The sequence below is a fragment of the Sorex araneus genome, chromosome 1 (assembly GCF_027595985.1).
Source record: "Sorex araneus isolate mSorAra2 chromosome 1, mSorAra2.pri, whole genome shotgun sequence".
NCBI classification, from domain to species: Eukaryota; Metazoa; Chordata; class Mammalia; order Eulipotyphla; family Soricidae; genus Sorex; species Sorex araneus.
This window is the reverse complement of record NC_073302.1, coordinates 71,564,875-71,581,428: the sequence shown is the minus strand read 5'-3', so window position 1 is coordinate 71,581,428 and position 16,554 is coordinate 71,564,875. Positions and strand designations below refer to the sequence as shown.

At 39.4% G+C, this 16,554-nt stretch overlaps 1 non-coding gene across 1 annotated transcript; it reads right to left on the bottom strand.

Annotated features, from left to right (window-relative positions):
- Positions 1-12,601: 12,601 nt before the first annotated feature.
- Positions 12,602-12,763, bottom strand: LOC129401086 (U1 spliceosomal RNA). The gene has a single exon (XR_008628100.1). It is a non-coding gene; the product is annotated as a U1 spliceosomal RNA (small nuclear RNA).
- Positions 12,764-16,554: the final 3,791 nt, after the last annotated feature.

The following is a 16,554-nucleotide window of genomic DNA, read 5'->3' as shown; positions in this document are numbered from 1 at the left end:
GCACACACTTAATCACTATTTAATGATTAAAGTATAATAGATAATACTAATTGAACATTTACTATTTCCTCTTGATAGTGCTGCATGATATTTTTTTCATGTTGGAGAAATAAGAAATGGACGTTTTGAGGGAGAAAAAACATTGACCTAAGTATATCCTGATTTGGAAATTATACTCAGATCAGTTAAGTTCTGTTGTTTCATGATGAGACACATTTTGGTCAGAGGTTATTTTCCTGATCTATCATGAAATTTTGTATTTATGAGGTTCACTCTGTTTTGTAGTGATGTGTTCTTATTATAGCTATGACATTTACTCTTAAAAATTTCAGTTAAAGGAATTATCAATTCTCTTTTATTTAAACATGAAAATTTTTTAAGGCGGCAGAGCAGAATTTCACATTATTGAAAATTAAATGTGATAGTGTGAAAAAAAGCCCCACCTATCCCACCACCACTGTGCCTTCCCCACACCAGCCACCCCAGGTTCCCTCACACCCATGAATCTGTCTCCTTATTAGGCACATTTTAAGATTTGGTGATTATAGTTTGGATCTCCTGCTTACAGACTTGTAGGCTCTGTGATTTAGATACCTCCTCACCTCTACACTGCTGGTGCACCGAGGCTTCTGGCCCCTAGTCCCGTTTCCTCCTCCTGTTTCCTTCTTAAAAATTAAATTTTATTGGTGAACTTGGTTTAAACACTATAAAATTTTGGTAATACAGCTTCTAACCTCCACGTATGCATGTCTCATTACACTACCACCAAAGTTCCACTATGCTATGAAAATGTCCCCTCCTACTCATAATTTCCACTTTCCTTTTTAGAACTAATTTTTTTCCTAGGGTCTACGAGATATTTTGTTGGGTCACCTTTATATCTGACATAACCATTCTCTGTGGAAGTGAGATGTAGTGCACATGGGAAATCTATGATTCGTAGGTGTGCATCTGGCCATGTAGAAGTCTCCTCTTTGCCTTTGCAAGTGAAAGTTATTGCAGAGTTTCCTATAAAACAGTGCTGTATCATTCAAGAATGTTCAACTCTCATTCCCAGCGCTGGAGTAGAGTCTGATTAGTACTGTAAAACTAAGTTTATAGCATGGATGAGTCACAGAGGAGGAGAGGTTTGGGAGACAGATGGAGCCCAACAGAAAGAAAGAGGAAGACAAGAGGTGGAGACTCCATGGTTTAGAGGTCACAAGGGCCTATGAGTCTTGGATTAATACCCGCATCAGCACACCCTGGGGATCACTGCATCCTAAAAATTCAAGAACCAAGCAGACAGCCCAGTCCAGCAGATGGTATAGGATGAACGCTTGTAGAAAATTGGGACTGTGTCATTTTCCTTGAGTCACATCGGAGGTGTGTCTTGACTTCAATAGTTTTTATTTGTGAAACCCAAATGCTGGGATATGATAAACTCCTGATACTTTGCTTTAAAAATATGGTACTTCTTATTATTATTATTTTTGTTTACAAGTCAAGGCCACTGAGCAAAGTGATGTTACAAAAGTTTTTCATTCTCATTAAGAAGAATAGGTTTTGTTAAATGTATCATCTCAAAGATGTTTCTGTTAAAATCAGTTACTAGAAAAGGGAAAATAATATGAACATCAATGTTCAGTTTTATTTATAAGTGAATTTATTCAACCTCTAAATGAAAAGTAGATTATTTAGAAAGTATGGATAAGACAATAAGACTCAAATACTTATTCAGTATCTGTCTATTATACATTATGCTGTCCCCATAAAGTCTAGTTTTTTTATTAATTAGTGAGTCACCATGAGGGTACAGTAACAGATTTACACATTTTCATACTTGTGTTTCTCTCATACAATGTTTGAGCACACCTTCCTCCACCAGTGTCCATTCTCCACCACCAGTGAACCCCCTTCCCCCTGCCCTCCCCCCTGTCTCTGTGGCAGGGCATTCCATTTTGTTCTCTCTCTCTCTCTCTCTCTCTCTCTCTCTCTCTCTCTCCTTTTGGGTGTTGGGTGTTGTGGTCTGCAACAGGGATAATGAGTGGCTATCGTGTTCAATCTATAGTCTACTTTCAGCATGCATCTCCCCTCCTGAGTGGGTCCTCCAACCAGAGCTTACTTTATGTTCCCTTCTCTATCTGAACTGGCTTTCCCCCCAGCATGTGAGGCCAACTTCCAAGCCATGGAGCCAACCTCCTGGTACTTATTTCTACTATTTTTGAGTGTTAGTCTCCTACTCTGTTATTTTATATTCCACAGATGAGTGCAATCGTTCTATGTCTATCTCTCTTTTTCTGACTCATTTCGCTTAGCATGATACTTTCCATGTTGATCGATCCTCTTATATGCAAAATTCATTACTTCATCTTTTCTAACAGCTGCATAGTATTCTATTGTGTAGATGTACCAGAGTTTCTTTAACCAGTCATCTGTTCTCAGGCACTCGGGTTTTTTCCAGGTTCTGGCTATTGTAAACAGTGCTGCGATGAACATATAAGTGTAAATGTCATTTCGACTATACTTTTTTGCTTTTCCGAGATATATTCCCAGAAGTGGTATTGCTGGGTTGAATGGGAGCTCAATTTCTAATTTTTTGAGCAGCACCTTCCTTCCATATTGTTTTCCAGAAGGGCTGAACCAGTCGGCATTCCCACCAGCAGTGTAGAAGGGTCCCTTTCTCCCCACATCCCCTCCAACAGCGCTTGCTTTTGTTCTTTTGGATGTGTGCCATTCTCTGTGGTGTGAGGTGGTATCTCATAGTTGTTTTGATCTGCATCTCCCTGATGATTAGTGATGCAGAGCATTTTTTCATGTGCCTTTTGGCCATTCGTATCTCTTCTTTGGAAAAGTTTCTGTTTATTTCTTCGCCCCATTTTCTGATTGGGTTGGATGTTTTCTTCTTGTAGAGTTCAACCAGTGATTTATATACCCTTGATATCAACCCTTATCAGAGGGGTATTGGGTGAATATCTTTTCCCATTCTGTAGATTGTCTTTGTATCCTGGTCTCTGTATCTTTTGCGGTGCAGAAGCTTCTTAGTTTAATATTGTCCCATTTGTTTATTTCTGTTTCCATTTGGTTGATCAGATGCATGTCATCTTTGAAGATACTGTTGGCTTCAATATCGTGGGGTGTTTTGCCAACTTTGTCTTCAATGTACCTTATGGATTGTGATCTGATGTTGAGGTCTTTAATCCATTTTGATCGGACTTTTGTGCATGGTGTCAGGTCGAGATCTAAGCCCATTCTTTTGCATGTGGTTGCCCAGTTGTGCCAGCACTATTTGTTAAAGAGGCTTTCCTTGCTCCACTTCACATTTCTTGCTCCCTTATCAAAGATTAGATGATCATACATTTGGGGTTGTGTGTAGGGATATTCCACCCTGTTCCATTGGTCTGCAGCTCTGCCTTTGTTCCAGTACCATGCTGTTTTAATTGTTACCAGTTTGTAGTAAAGTTTAAGGTTGGGGAGGGTGATGCCTTCCTTCATTTTTTTCCCGAGAATTGTTTTAGCTATCCATGGGCGTTTGTTGTTCCATATGAATTTCAGGATAGCTTGATCCATTTCTTTGAAGAATTTCACGGGTATCTTTATAGGGAACGTATTGAATCTGTATAGTGCTTTGGGGAGTATTGCCATTTTGATTCTTCCTATCCATGAGCAGAGGATATATTTCCATTTCTTCATGTCCTCTTTTATTACATGGAGTAGCGTTTCATAGTTTTCTTTGTAGAGGTCCTTTACTTCCTTGGTTTAGCTGATTCTGAGGTACTTGATTTTCTTGGGCACGATTGTGAATGGGATTGCTTTTTTTTTTTTTTTTTTGCTTTCTGGGTCACACCCGGCGATGCACAGGGGTTACTCCTGGTTCTACACTCAGGAATTACTCCTGGCGGTGCTCAGGGGACCATATGGGATGCTGGGATTAGAACCCGGGTCGGCCGCGTGCAAGGCAAACGCCCTACCCGCTGTGCTATCGCTCCAGCCCCAGGGATTGCTTTTTTCATGTCCCTTTCCTCTGACTCATTGTTTGCATATAGGAAAGCCATGGATTTTTGGGTATTGATTTTATAGCCTGCGACTTAAAGTCTAGTTTTTATCCCTCACTTTACAGTTGTCCCCCGATACCCTGTATCCTCTGCTTCTCTAGTGACTACTGTTTTGTGTTCGTGTAATCTATGGACACTTAGAATATGATTTTAAACATTTTAGTCAATGATTTACAGTACTGTTTATGATAGGGTCTCATGTATACATTTTATTAAACTTATTAAACGTAAATAGAATTGTATTGCCACACCTTCTCCAGATGGAGCCCTGGCGACACTGAGCAGCAACTAACATGGCACCAGGATGCAGGACTGGGACACATCTGAGCCGCAGGGGGGCACTGGAGTGGGGCGGTGCCAGCCCAGCCTCCAAGTGGTCTCGGCCACTGGAAGTCATGCCCTCGACCCACCCTCAGCGCCATCTTGCCACATTCAACAGAGAAACAGCCAGGCATTCTGGTGAGCAACGCGGCCCAGAGAATGCTCCAGACCCTCAGGGCCAGCAACACCGGGGACCCAGACGGAGGAGGTGCAGCCACCACATCTACTCTAGATGGAGCCCTGGCGACACTGAGCAGCAACTAACACAGCTCCGGGATGCGGGACTGGGACACATCTGAACCGCGCGGCCACTAATGCGGCCGCACAACCTTTTCTAAAAACTGAAAACATACAATCTTTTAATGGAAAACTAATTATCAAATGCTTCCTTAGTAGGGCTGTCTTGTTTGGGGGTAAAACTCCCACAACAATAGTGAGTTATGTGTTGAAATACGGAACGTAATCAAGGTAAAGAGAAAATGAAGTGAAATTCATCAGTTATACAGTTGGGGGGGTCGGGGGCGGGGGGTATACTGGGGATTTTGGTGGTGGAATATGGGCACTGGTGAAGGGATGGTGTTTGAATATTGTATAACTGAGACATAAACCTGAGAACTTTGTAACTTTCCACATGGTGATAAAATAAAAATTAAAAAAAAATAGAATTGTATTAAAAAGTTTGGGGGGAGTTTGGGGTCATATGTCACAGTGCTTGGGAAACTATTTGTAGAAGCAAGGAACAACCATAATTGACTACATGAAAAGCAAACACTTAAGTCTTCCTATTGGCTCTCCTGGACCGCCCCCTCCCTCACACATACATTGAAAAAACGTTTTAGCTATTTAACTTTATATTTTGACAACTAAAGTGAAAACATGACATTTAAAATGTCTTTAAAATTGTTTTCACCTTCCCAGTTTATAAGAGAACAGTAGAACACCATTTGATTAGAACTTTTATCCTCTGGCCTTCCCTCTCACGCTAGTCATTATTTTACTGCTAAGAGATGTTTCAGCGGTTGCTTCTGGGCTGTCAGGTATGCATGCACACCCAAAGACACTTCCCTGTCATCAGTGCCCACTTGGTCACGCCTATGAATGGGACTGGCTTTTGCCCCTTTCTCATTTCCAGGCCTACAACTTGCCTAGTAGATGCTTCACTGGCAAGATCCTGAAGAAATTCTTCATACCATAGGCAAGTGAGGAGTTCTCTTTCTGTCTATTGCATTACTGTTATCTCTGCTTAGTGTATGTGATGTTGTAATTGTAAAGGCAGGAAAACAGCCCCAAGCCCTCTGTAACCCAAAAGGCTTTAGATTTCTGTGCAGGCTTATAACTGCTTTATACATGCAAATACAATTAACCCGATTGAGGTGACTTCTGATGGTCCTGAGTTTCAGTCTTTATATGTAATTTTCAGCCTTTATATGTTAACTTTCCGGAAGGAAGATTGGATATATATATATATATATACATATACATGTGTGTCTGTATACACACACACACACACACACATATATATATATATAAATTCAGCACTGCTGGGAAGAAAGAGTAAAGAGAGGCTGCTAAGATCTCAGGGCTAGGACAAATGGAGACGTTGCTGGCGACACTCAGGCAAATCGATGATCAATGGGATGACAGTGATACAGTGATACAGGGATATAAAAGTATGTTTTTACTTCCCCCCTTTTAAAAAATATTATTGAATCTCTGTGAGATAGTTAGAAGCTTTCATGTTTGGGTTACAATCACACAATGATCAAACACCCATCCCTCCACCAGGGTACATTCTCCACCACCAATATCCTTGGTATGCTCCCCCTTTACCACCCTCCCCCTGCCTGCATGGCAGACAATATTCCTCATACTCTCTCTTTACTTTTTGGCATAATAGCTTGCAACACAGACACTGAGAGGTCTTCATGTTTTAGTCCATTATCTACCTTTGGCACACATCTCCCATCCCAACTGATTCCTCCAGCCATCATTTTCTTAGTGATCCCTTCTCTATTCCATCTGCCTTCTCCTCTCCACTCATGAAGCAGTCTTCCAGCTATGTGGCAATCCTCCTGGCCCTTGTATCTACTGTCCTTGGATGTCAGCCTCATGTGATGTTATTCTATACTCCACAAATGAGTGCAGTCTTTCTATGTCTGTCCCTCTCTTTCTGACTCATTTCACTTAGCATAATATTCTCCATGTCTATCCATTTATAAGCAACTTTCATGAGTTCATCTCTCCTAACAGCTGCATAGTATTCCATTGTGTAGATGTACCAAAGTTTCTTTAATCTGTCATCTGTTCTAGGGCACTTGGGTTGTTTCCAGATTTTGGCTATTTGAACAGTGCTGCAATGAACATATAGGTACAGATGTCATTTCTACCATGCTTTTTTGCATCCTCAGGATATATTCCCAGAAGTGGTATTGCGGGGTCATATAGAAGCTCAATTTCTAGTTTTTGAAGGACTGTCCATATTGTTTTCCAGAAAGGCTGGACCAGTTGGCACTCCCACCAACAGTGAAAGAGAGTCCCTTTTCCCCCACATCCACACCAGCACTGGTTGCTATTGTTCTTTTGAATGTGTGCCAGTCTCTGTGGTGTGAGATGATATCTCATTGTTATTTTTATTTGCATCTCCTAGATGACTAGCGATGTGGAGCATCTTTTCATGTACCTTGTGGCCATTTGTATTTATTTTTTGAGGAAACTTCTGTTCATTTCTGCTCCTTATTTTTTGATGGGGTTGGAGGTTTTTTTTCTTATACAATTTATTTTTTACTTTTAAGTCAGGAGTGTGCACCAGGATCATGTTGAGGGTTTGTTAAACAACCTACTTCTGGGTTCAACTCAGAGTTTCTGATTTAGAAATCAGGCTGAGTGCAGGATGAGAATTGGTCTTTCTAACAAGTTCTAGGTGAGGTGGGTGCTGCCAATCGATGATGGCCTCACTCGGACAAGCACCACGGGACTGACTGTGCTCTGTGTGTGAGTGGGGGGCAGAAACTGTGAGGAATGGGGCCAGGAGCTGCAGAATGGGGTCAGGCGACAGTACCCCCTGAGTCAGTGTAAGTACAAATTAAGTCAGTGTAAGTCTTTGCTCTGCTGAAGGCTCGCTCTTCTTTTCTTTCACAGCTTCTCAGAACTCTTTTTCCCAAAGAATGCCAGCAACATCGTGCTTTGACAAATATATGGGGCTGGGTAACTTCAGTCTAATGACAAGTCAGGGACACATAACCAGGCAGCTGCACCGTTGTGGGGGATGCACTCAAGTGATTTATTTAAATTTGACTATTTGTTTTTTCTGTTGGGAAATGAAAGGATTTTTGTACCACAGGTGTTGAATCTCCCCAACCCATATGGCAAAATACTTTAAGTGACAGTAAGTTGAGGCTAAGAAGGTTACATGAGAGTGTATTCTGTGCCTTCTGAACATCCTCAGTGAAATTCTTTTGGTTGTGTTTTTTTTATTATTATTATTTTTTTTTGTTTTGGGGCACACCTGGCAGTGCTCAGAGCTTACTCCTGGCTCTGCGTTCAGGGATCACTCCTGGAAGTGCTCAAGAGACTGACTATATGGGGTGCTGGGGATTCTTCTGAGGTGGGTGGATGCAAGGCAAATAATGCCCTACCTGCTGTACTATCTCTCCAACCCCTCTTTTGATTATAAAGGGGGAAAGAAGGGGTGTGTAAGTGTGTGTTTCTGTAGTGTATTCCCATCACACTGAAAACTCTTTTATGTTTAGTAGGTTCAGACTGAAACTTCCTTGTGATTTAAAAAGTGCCCCCTGCCCCCGCCCCCTCCCTCCCAGGTTACTTACTTTAGGATTCAAACTAGAAAAAACCAAACAACAAACACAAAAGACACATCCTGGACTTAAGTTTTGAGGCTCTGGGTTTTGTTTTTATTTATTTTTTAATCCGTCCTGCCTTTCACTTGGAATTCATCTTTTGAAGCTACTTTGGGAAAATTTCCATCTAATTTGCTGTAGTTGTGTTTGTGCCCAGTTATAACTGGGGTCCTCCTGATATCTGTTGTTTCCTGCTTATTCTGAGCTGTTCATTGCTTAGGTTGATAGCACACCAGGCAGGCATTTCCCTCTCTGTCTTTCATTGTAATGACCATGAAATCCCTTCTACAAGAACATGGAGATTTCGTTCTGTTCTGTTTCTAATTTTGGAACAATAAGGCTCCAATGCTCCACCACCCACCGGAAACAGAACACACAGTGATTGACAGGGTGAGGTCTTTGTTTGGTCATACTTCAGATCTTAGCTTTCTGAAATCTCTTACACTTTGGCTATAAATCACGAAAAGGTGGATGTTCTCTAAAATGAATTTTGCATGAAATGTCAGCCAGAGTCTAGGGGACAGCAATAATATTTACGACTGGTGGTATTTCTTAAGGGAGGTAAAAGAAAATGAAGCCACTGTAGTTTTGCTTAGTACTGGGGGCAGGGAAGAAAAGGAAGATAGAAAATTTCCTTTCCTCACTCATTCCTTTAGTCCTTTGCCATTTTCAGTGTAAATAAAGCCCAAGGGCTTGAAGTATAGGGTTCTGGGGTTTATTCATTTGGGTGAATTATGGGTTAGAAGAATGTGGGAGACTGGGCAAGGAGAAAATAAACCTGAAACTATTATGGGAATGTACTTGTTAATAGGGAGATTGTTTTACTAAGTCCTCTATTTCTGAGAGACAATTTGATCCAAACCACAGTTTTGGTAGTTTGCCTTAGAAAGCAAATTTGTCCTTTTATTTGGGTAGGAAATGTTGCAGAGGTAATGTAGCATCCACATGTCCCTTCTCATCGAAAGGACAACATAGGAAGCATATCTGCCATCTGAGGACCTCTAAATTTGACACTAAATTGTACTTTCTGTTTTTGGGTTTTGGGACTCAGCTGGCAGTGGTCAGGCTTATGCCCTGCTCTGTGCTCAGGGACCCCTGTAGGCAGTATTTGACTGCATGGAAGGCAAATGCCTTACCCCTGTGCTACCTTTCCAGTCCCTAAATTATGCTTTTTAACATACATTCTCACTAGTCTTCCTTGCTATCTGCGTTCTGGTTGCATGGAGCCCCCAGTAGTTCTCCCTATCTATCTTGAGAGCTCTCTGTATGCAGCACATTCTGTCCCTTTCTCTGAACCTGAGTGATTTGAGCTCATTAAAAAAAATCTTAATTAGTGAATTCTTAGGTCTGCTGTAACAAAATGCCACAAAATAGGTGGTTCAAATAACATGTATTTATTTCTCTAGTTCCTGAGGCTGGAAAGACCAAGACCAATTCACTGTGGATTTGGTTCCTGGTAAGAACTCTCTTCCTGACTTTAGACAGCTCTTTTTACAGTTTGTTCTCATGTGTTCTGATATATATATATTTTTATAAGGACAATAACCACTTTATGGGGATCCCAGCCTCATGGCCTTACTTGAATTGCCTTTCAAAGGCACCCATTTCTGAATACCATCATACTGGGAGTTCCTCAACATAAAATAAATAGCTTTTAATTTATTTTTTATTTTTTAAATGATTTATTTATTTATGTTTGCTTTTTGAGTCACACCCAGTGTTGTACAGGGGTTACTCCTGGCTCTGCACTCAGGAATCACTCCTGGCGGTGCTCAGGGGACCATATGGGATGCTGGGAATTGAACCCGTGTTGGCTGCGTGCAAGGCAAATGCCCTCCCCACTGTGCTATCGCTCCAGCCCCAAAATACAGTTTTTCAAATTGAGGCACCTATTTACAATGTTATTCATAGTTAACTTTCAGGTATACAGTTTTCCAACACCAATCTCAACCTCAGTGCCTACTTTCCTCCTACTCTTTTTCCTACTCCCTAGTCTGCCAGCTTGACAGATACATTTTTTGAGTTTAGTTTTTGTAGGGCTGGAGCGATAGCACAGCGGTAGGGTGTTTGCCTTGCACGAAGCTGACCCAGGTTCGATTCCTCCGCCCCTCTTGGAGAGCCTGGCAAACAACCGAGAGTATCTTGCCCACATGGCAGAGCCTGACAAGCTACCCGTGGTGTATCCTATGCCAAACACGGTAATAACAAATCTCACAATGGAGACGTTACTGGTGCCCACTCGAACAAATCGATGAGCAACGGGATGACAATGACCAGTTTTTGTAACTGGAAGTTTCATGCTTTTAGTTTTGTTGGTTCTGTGGTTCAGATATGTAGACTATACACCTCCAGTGTGTTGAGGCCCCTGCCCCTGACCCCTGCTACCTCCAATCTGCCTTTTCTTACTTCCTTTGGTTTCTTTCCTTCCTTTCTTTCTCAATTCTACAATCTAGGTACCCCTTCTTTGATACCTTGTCTCGTTATCCTATAAATTACAAATAAAGATCACCCAATATTTGTCTTTCTTTTTCTGTCTTTGCTTAACCAGATATCTTCCAATTCCATCAAAGTTGCAGCAAATTGCATAATTTCATCTTTTGTGTAGCTTTACAGTATTCCATCGTGTGTGTATATATACCACACATTTGCTATCCACTCATTTGTCATTTAATATCTAGGTTTATTCTATATCCTAGCTATTATTCATTACTAAGTGCTGCAATGAATAATAATAATAATAATAATAATATAGTATGCATATGTCCTTTTAAATAAATTTTTGTGTTCTGTGGGTAGATATCAAGAACTGGAATTTCTTTGTTGTATGACAGTTCTTTTTCTGATGTTATTTTTCTGATAATTCTTCAGATTGTTTTCAATTCCACAGGGTTGATCTGTGCAGAATTCTCACTAGCAGTGGATGAGAGTTCCTTTTTTTACCACATTCTCACCAATACAAATTGTCTATACATATATAATTATCTGTAGTTTTTCCTATTTAGAAAACTTCACATAAATGGAATCTTAAAATATTTAAGATAAAAATAAGTGGCTTATTTCACTAAGTATATTCAAGGTTCTTACATTTGCAGTATTTATCAGCTTTGCATTTCTTTTCCTTGCCAAATAATATTCCATTGTATAGGTATGCCATATCTATTTTTTTTTGTTTATCAATTGATGGGCATGAGTTTTTTTGTCTATTGTGAATAAAGCTACTATTATTTGTATAATATCCTCTTGAATATATACCTAGGAGTAAAATTTATGGGTTATATGGTTACACTGACTGTTTAAGGAACTACTAGATTGTCTTTTATTTATTCTTATTTTATTTTATTTTTTGTTTTGGGGCCATACTTGGTGGTACTCAAGGCCTATATCTGGCTCTGTATGCAATGATCAGTCTTGACAGGACTATATGCAGGTGTCAGTAATCAAACAAGGGTCCACCACATGCAAGGTAAGATACTTATTCTCTTGTACCACAGACTGTCCTTGAATATAACTGTGCCATTTAATATTCTTATCAGTATTGGATGGGAGTGTCGATTTCACATTAGACTTTGACTTTTAAAAATTTTAGACATTCAAATGAGTGTGAGGTGGTTTTGATTTTTATTTTATGTAAGAATTAATAAAATGATGGGTGAAAAATTAAATAAGTGTGTTTTATTTATATGATATAGCACAGCGGAGACCTCTCCGCCCCTCTCAGAGAGCCCGGCAAGCTACCGAGAGTATTGCGCACGCACTGCAGAGCCTGACAAGCTGCCCGTGGCGTATTGGATATGCCAAAAACAGTATAACAGTAAGTCTCACAATGAGAGACATTACTGGTGCCCGCTTGAAAAAATCGATGAGCAATGGGATGACAGTGACAGTGACAGTGATATAAGAACCCAAGTTCATTCTTCATGTTATCACCATATCATATATTGAAATTATCCTGTCCCCATTGAATTGTGTTGATTCCTGTCTAAGATAGTTGACCATAAACAGAAAACTTATTTCTGAAGTCTGAATTACATTTCATTGGACCACATCATGATCCTGATACCAATAACTCGATAGTAAGTTCTGAGATGGCAAATACAAGCTTACCAACTTTACTCCTGGAGATTCTTTTTTGGCTATCTTGTGTCCCTTGAATTTCTTTATCAATTTCAGACCAAGTTGTTAACTTCTGTGAAAAAACAGCTGAAATTTTGATCAGTTGTGTTGCGTGTAAATCATTACTTTAGAAGTATTTTCTTCTTAAGAATGTTACACTTATTTCCAGTACTACATATAGTATCATGAACTATGATTTCATTTAGCTAGGATAAGATTTCTTCTATTTTCAGAATGTAGGTTCCACATGTTAATTAATCAGTTAATTTCTTGACTTATTTTACAGAGCCCCCCCACTATTATAAATTATGATAAATTATGCAGTCAATTTCCCTACATTTGGGGAAATCGCAGGGATCAGCTTACACAGAGATCAATGGATAAACCTCACCAGGTGAAAGCACCTTTGTGATCCTGGTATCCAACCTGCCGGGAAAGTACTGCGCTTTTAATTTTTAAAAAATTTTGAGAGTTTTTACTGTAAATTGAATTTTTAAACTAATTTTAAATTTGGGCTTCTTACTACCTTTTTATTCTTTGTTTTCTTTTCTTTTTGGGTCACACTGGGCAATGCTCTGGGGTCACTCCTGGCTTTGAACTCAGGAATTACTCTTGTCAGTGCTTGGAGGACCATATGGGATGCCGGGTATCAAACCTGGGTCAGCTGTATGCAAGGCAAATGCTCTACCTACTGTACTATCGCTCTGGCCTGGGCTTCTTAGTACTATTGTGTATGAATGCAATGGATTTTGTACATTGATCTTATATCCTGAACTCATTCAATCTTTAATGGCCACGTAATGAACTATATAGGTTCTATAAACAGGATAATGTCCAAGAGTCTTCTTTGCCAATATGGTTGATGACTTTGTTTTTTGTTTGGCAACTCTTAGCAGTGGTCAGGGCTTACTCCTGGTTCTGCTCAGGGATCACTCTTAGTGGTACTTAGGGGACCATATGTGATGCCAGGGATCAAACCTGGGTGAACTGCATGCAAGGCAAGTGCCCTGCCACCTGAACTTTTTTTCTAGTCCTAAGGATGATGCCTCATTTTACTTAACTACCCTGATTAGAATGTTTAACTTTTAATATGATGTTGTATAAAATGAGGAAAAGTGGAGTCCTTTTTGGTTTTGTTCCTAATCTTAGGGGGAAACATTTAGTCTCACTACTAAATATGACCATTTGTGGTTATTCTTTTATAGGCCAAGCAACTTCGCTTTTTAAAACTAAGGTATAATTGATAAAAAACGTATACATTTCAGTGTAAAACTTACTGATTTGATGCTGGTGTACATTGTAAAATGATCTCGATAGTTTAATTAATATCTATTATACACAGTTACATTTTTTCTTGTGAGAAGAACATTTACAAGATGATTCAAGTGAAGATTTAAGATATTCTCAGCAATTTTTAAAATGTGCAATACAGTAACCATAGCTAAATGTTAAATGTTAAGTAAATTAAGTCTTCCATGACTCATTCCCATGAGTTAGTTCAGTTTTTCCTCATCCCAGTCAGTATTTATCTTTTTGATGATAATTATTCTAAGAGGTCTGAGACAGTATCTCACTGTGGTTTTGCTTTGCATTTCCCTGATTATTGGTGTAGATAAAAATTGCATGTACCTATTGATCACCTGTATAACTTCTTTAGAAAAATATCTATTTAGATAATTTGCTCATTTTGTAATTGGACTTTTTTTTTGGCGGGAGGGGGCTTTTTGGGTCACACCGGGCGATGCTCAGGGCTGACTCCTGGCTCTGCACTCAGGAATCATTCCTGGCTGTGCTCAGGGGACCATATGGCATGCTGGGAATCGAACCTGGGTCGGCCGTGTGCAAGGCAAACGCCCTACCCAATGTGCTATGGCTCCAGCCCCATGGACTTTTTTTTAACTATTCAGTTCTATTATTTATTTATAGTTTTTGATTATTACCCAGAGAAAGTTTTCTTTTCATTTTTTGAGTAGTTGATCATAAAAGAACATTGAATATTTTCAATGCTTTCTCTGCATCTAATGAGAATGTGTGTTCTATGTTCTTTAGTCTACTTATCACAGTATATTCATTTTAGATGTTATACAACCTTATATTAATGGAATAAGTTCTGCTTGTATATACTTTTCTTCATTTCTTAATTCATTTCACTAGTATTTTGTGGAAGAGTTTTACATCTTTATTCATAAGATTTGTCTGAGGGGTCTATTTTTGGTGTCTATATGTGTGTAATATATTTGTCTGCTGTTGACTTTGGTATCTGAGCAATAGTGGCCTTATTGAATTAGAGAACTAACTCTTAAATAGAAAAGAATGACACTATGACACTAAATGTTGATTCCTCATAGCATGTACAAGGCCCTGATTCAATTTTTGGTACCACATAGCCCTGGAGCACTGCTGAATGGAGCCCTGGTGGGCTCTGAGTTATATTGGTCCAAGTACCAAATAAACAAATCACGTAAATATGGAGCTCTGTGGTGGTTAAAGCAACACTCAATATCCAAAATGGTATTTTAATAGTAATAGCTGCAGTGGCAATAACTTGTACTGGAGCAGTATCCTTTGCAAATGGCCCTTTTGACTTTTGACTCCATTCTGACTTTCCAGCCTCTTCTGTTATCACCTACTCTCTGAGCCTGATTGTTCCTGAATTAGTTACCTCTGCTTTCCTATATACTCTCAATTAGTCTACGGAAAGCCACCAGGTTCAGCTATTTGTGTTGTATAAAACTGATAACGCTAATTAAAATATGATCATAGTATTTGGTCATATTAAGCTTTGACCTTTTGGAAGTAACTGTATAATATAACTCACAATATTTTGAATATAAATTATTTTTTCCTTTAAAGACAGATTTACTTGCAATTCAGAAGTGACTCAAAACTATTGGGAGGAAATATGATGGAGTGGGGGAAAATAAACCCTATCTAACACTGAACTTGATAGGAGTCGGGGATATGTGTTGTTGTTCCAGAACTGATAGTTCACTGTGTCAAATATTCAGCATGTTGCTTCCCCTTTGCTACTCCCAATTTCATCAGCTCCATAGATGAGAGTTGGATGATTCTGGATAATTCCCCTTATGTCTGAAAAATCCCAGGGTTGCTTACGTTTATTTTAAGCAGACTTTCCCTCCAAACATTGTCAGCAGGGGCCAGTTCATGTGCTAGTTAAGACCACACAGTTCCTGGGAACTAGGCAGGACATATTAATGATGCTCAGTAAAGATTTTTGAATGTATAGTTGGGTAGTATTCTCCTGGGTGCTGAGGTTAGAGATTAAAAAAACCCTAAGATTCCTTTGTTATTTATCTATTTATCTATCTATTTATTGATTTATTTATTTATTTTTGATTCCTTTGATTTAAAGGGGGGATTCCCTGATTAACATTGGCTCCAGAATATAGTGAGGAGAAGGAAAGAAAGGAGAGGAGGGGAGAAGAGAACATAGATGAGATGCAATGGGGGCCAGGCCAGGGGAATCACTTACAAAGATGGTGTTAAGGAATGCTAAAGCCAAATATCCAAACCAGAGTCTACAACACTGAGATCTAATGATCCAAACTTTAACAACCGAACTTAGGTGACTGTCAAGAAGGCAGGCTCGGGGGAGGGTGGGAGGATATAAGAGGGAAACTTGGAATATTGGTGGAGGGAATGTGACTCTGGTGGTGGGATCAGTGTTGCAATATTGTATGTCTAAAACTCAACTATGAATAATTTTGTAATCATGGTACTTTAATTAAAAATGTGGAAAAACCCAAATAATACCCCTAAGATTTCAGAAGAAAGGAAAATAATTGTAATAGAGTGACAAACATTTGTTATAGTCGTGAGGAATATTCAAGTGAATTCCTTGAGAGGGGTGTGTGTGTATGTGTGTGTATGTGTGTGTGTGTGTGTCTGTGTGTTGTAAGAGAAAAGGAGGGAAGTTATTATAGAAGAGGTGAACTCTATTCTGGAGAAGTTAAAGCAGGTAATCTCAGATAAAAGGGCCCCCAAATCATGAAGAGCAATAAGCAACTCAACATGACTGAATGAATGGCTAATGGGATGAGACAAGGGTTGGGTCATATGGGGCTAACTAGCAAAAATTATAAAGGTTAGACCCTCTTGTGACAAATGTGAGTTAAAGGGATTTTAATGTTGAATTAGATCAGTTGTTCGGCAGAGTGATCATTTCCAGCTATCATTGTCATAGTGTTCCTTTTTTCTGTTATAACTGCATT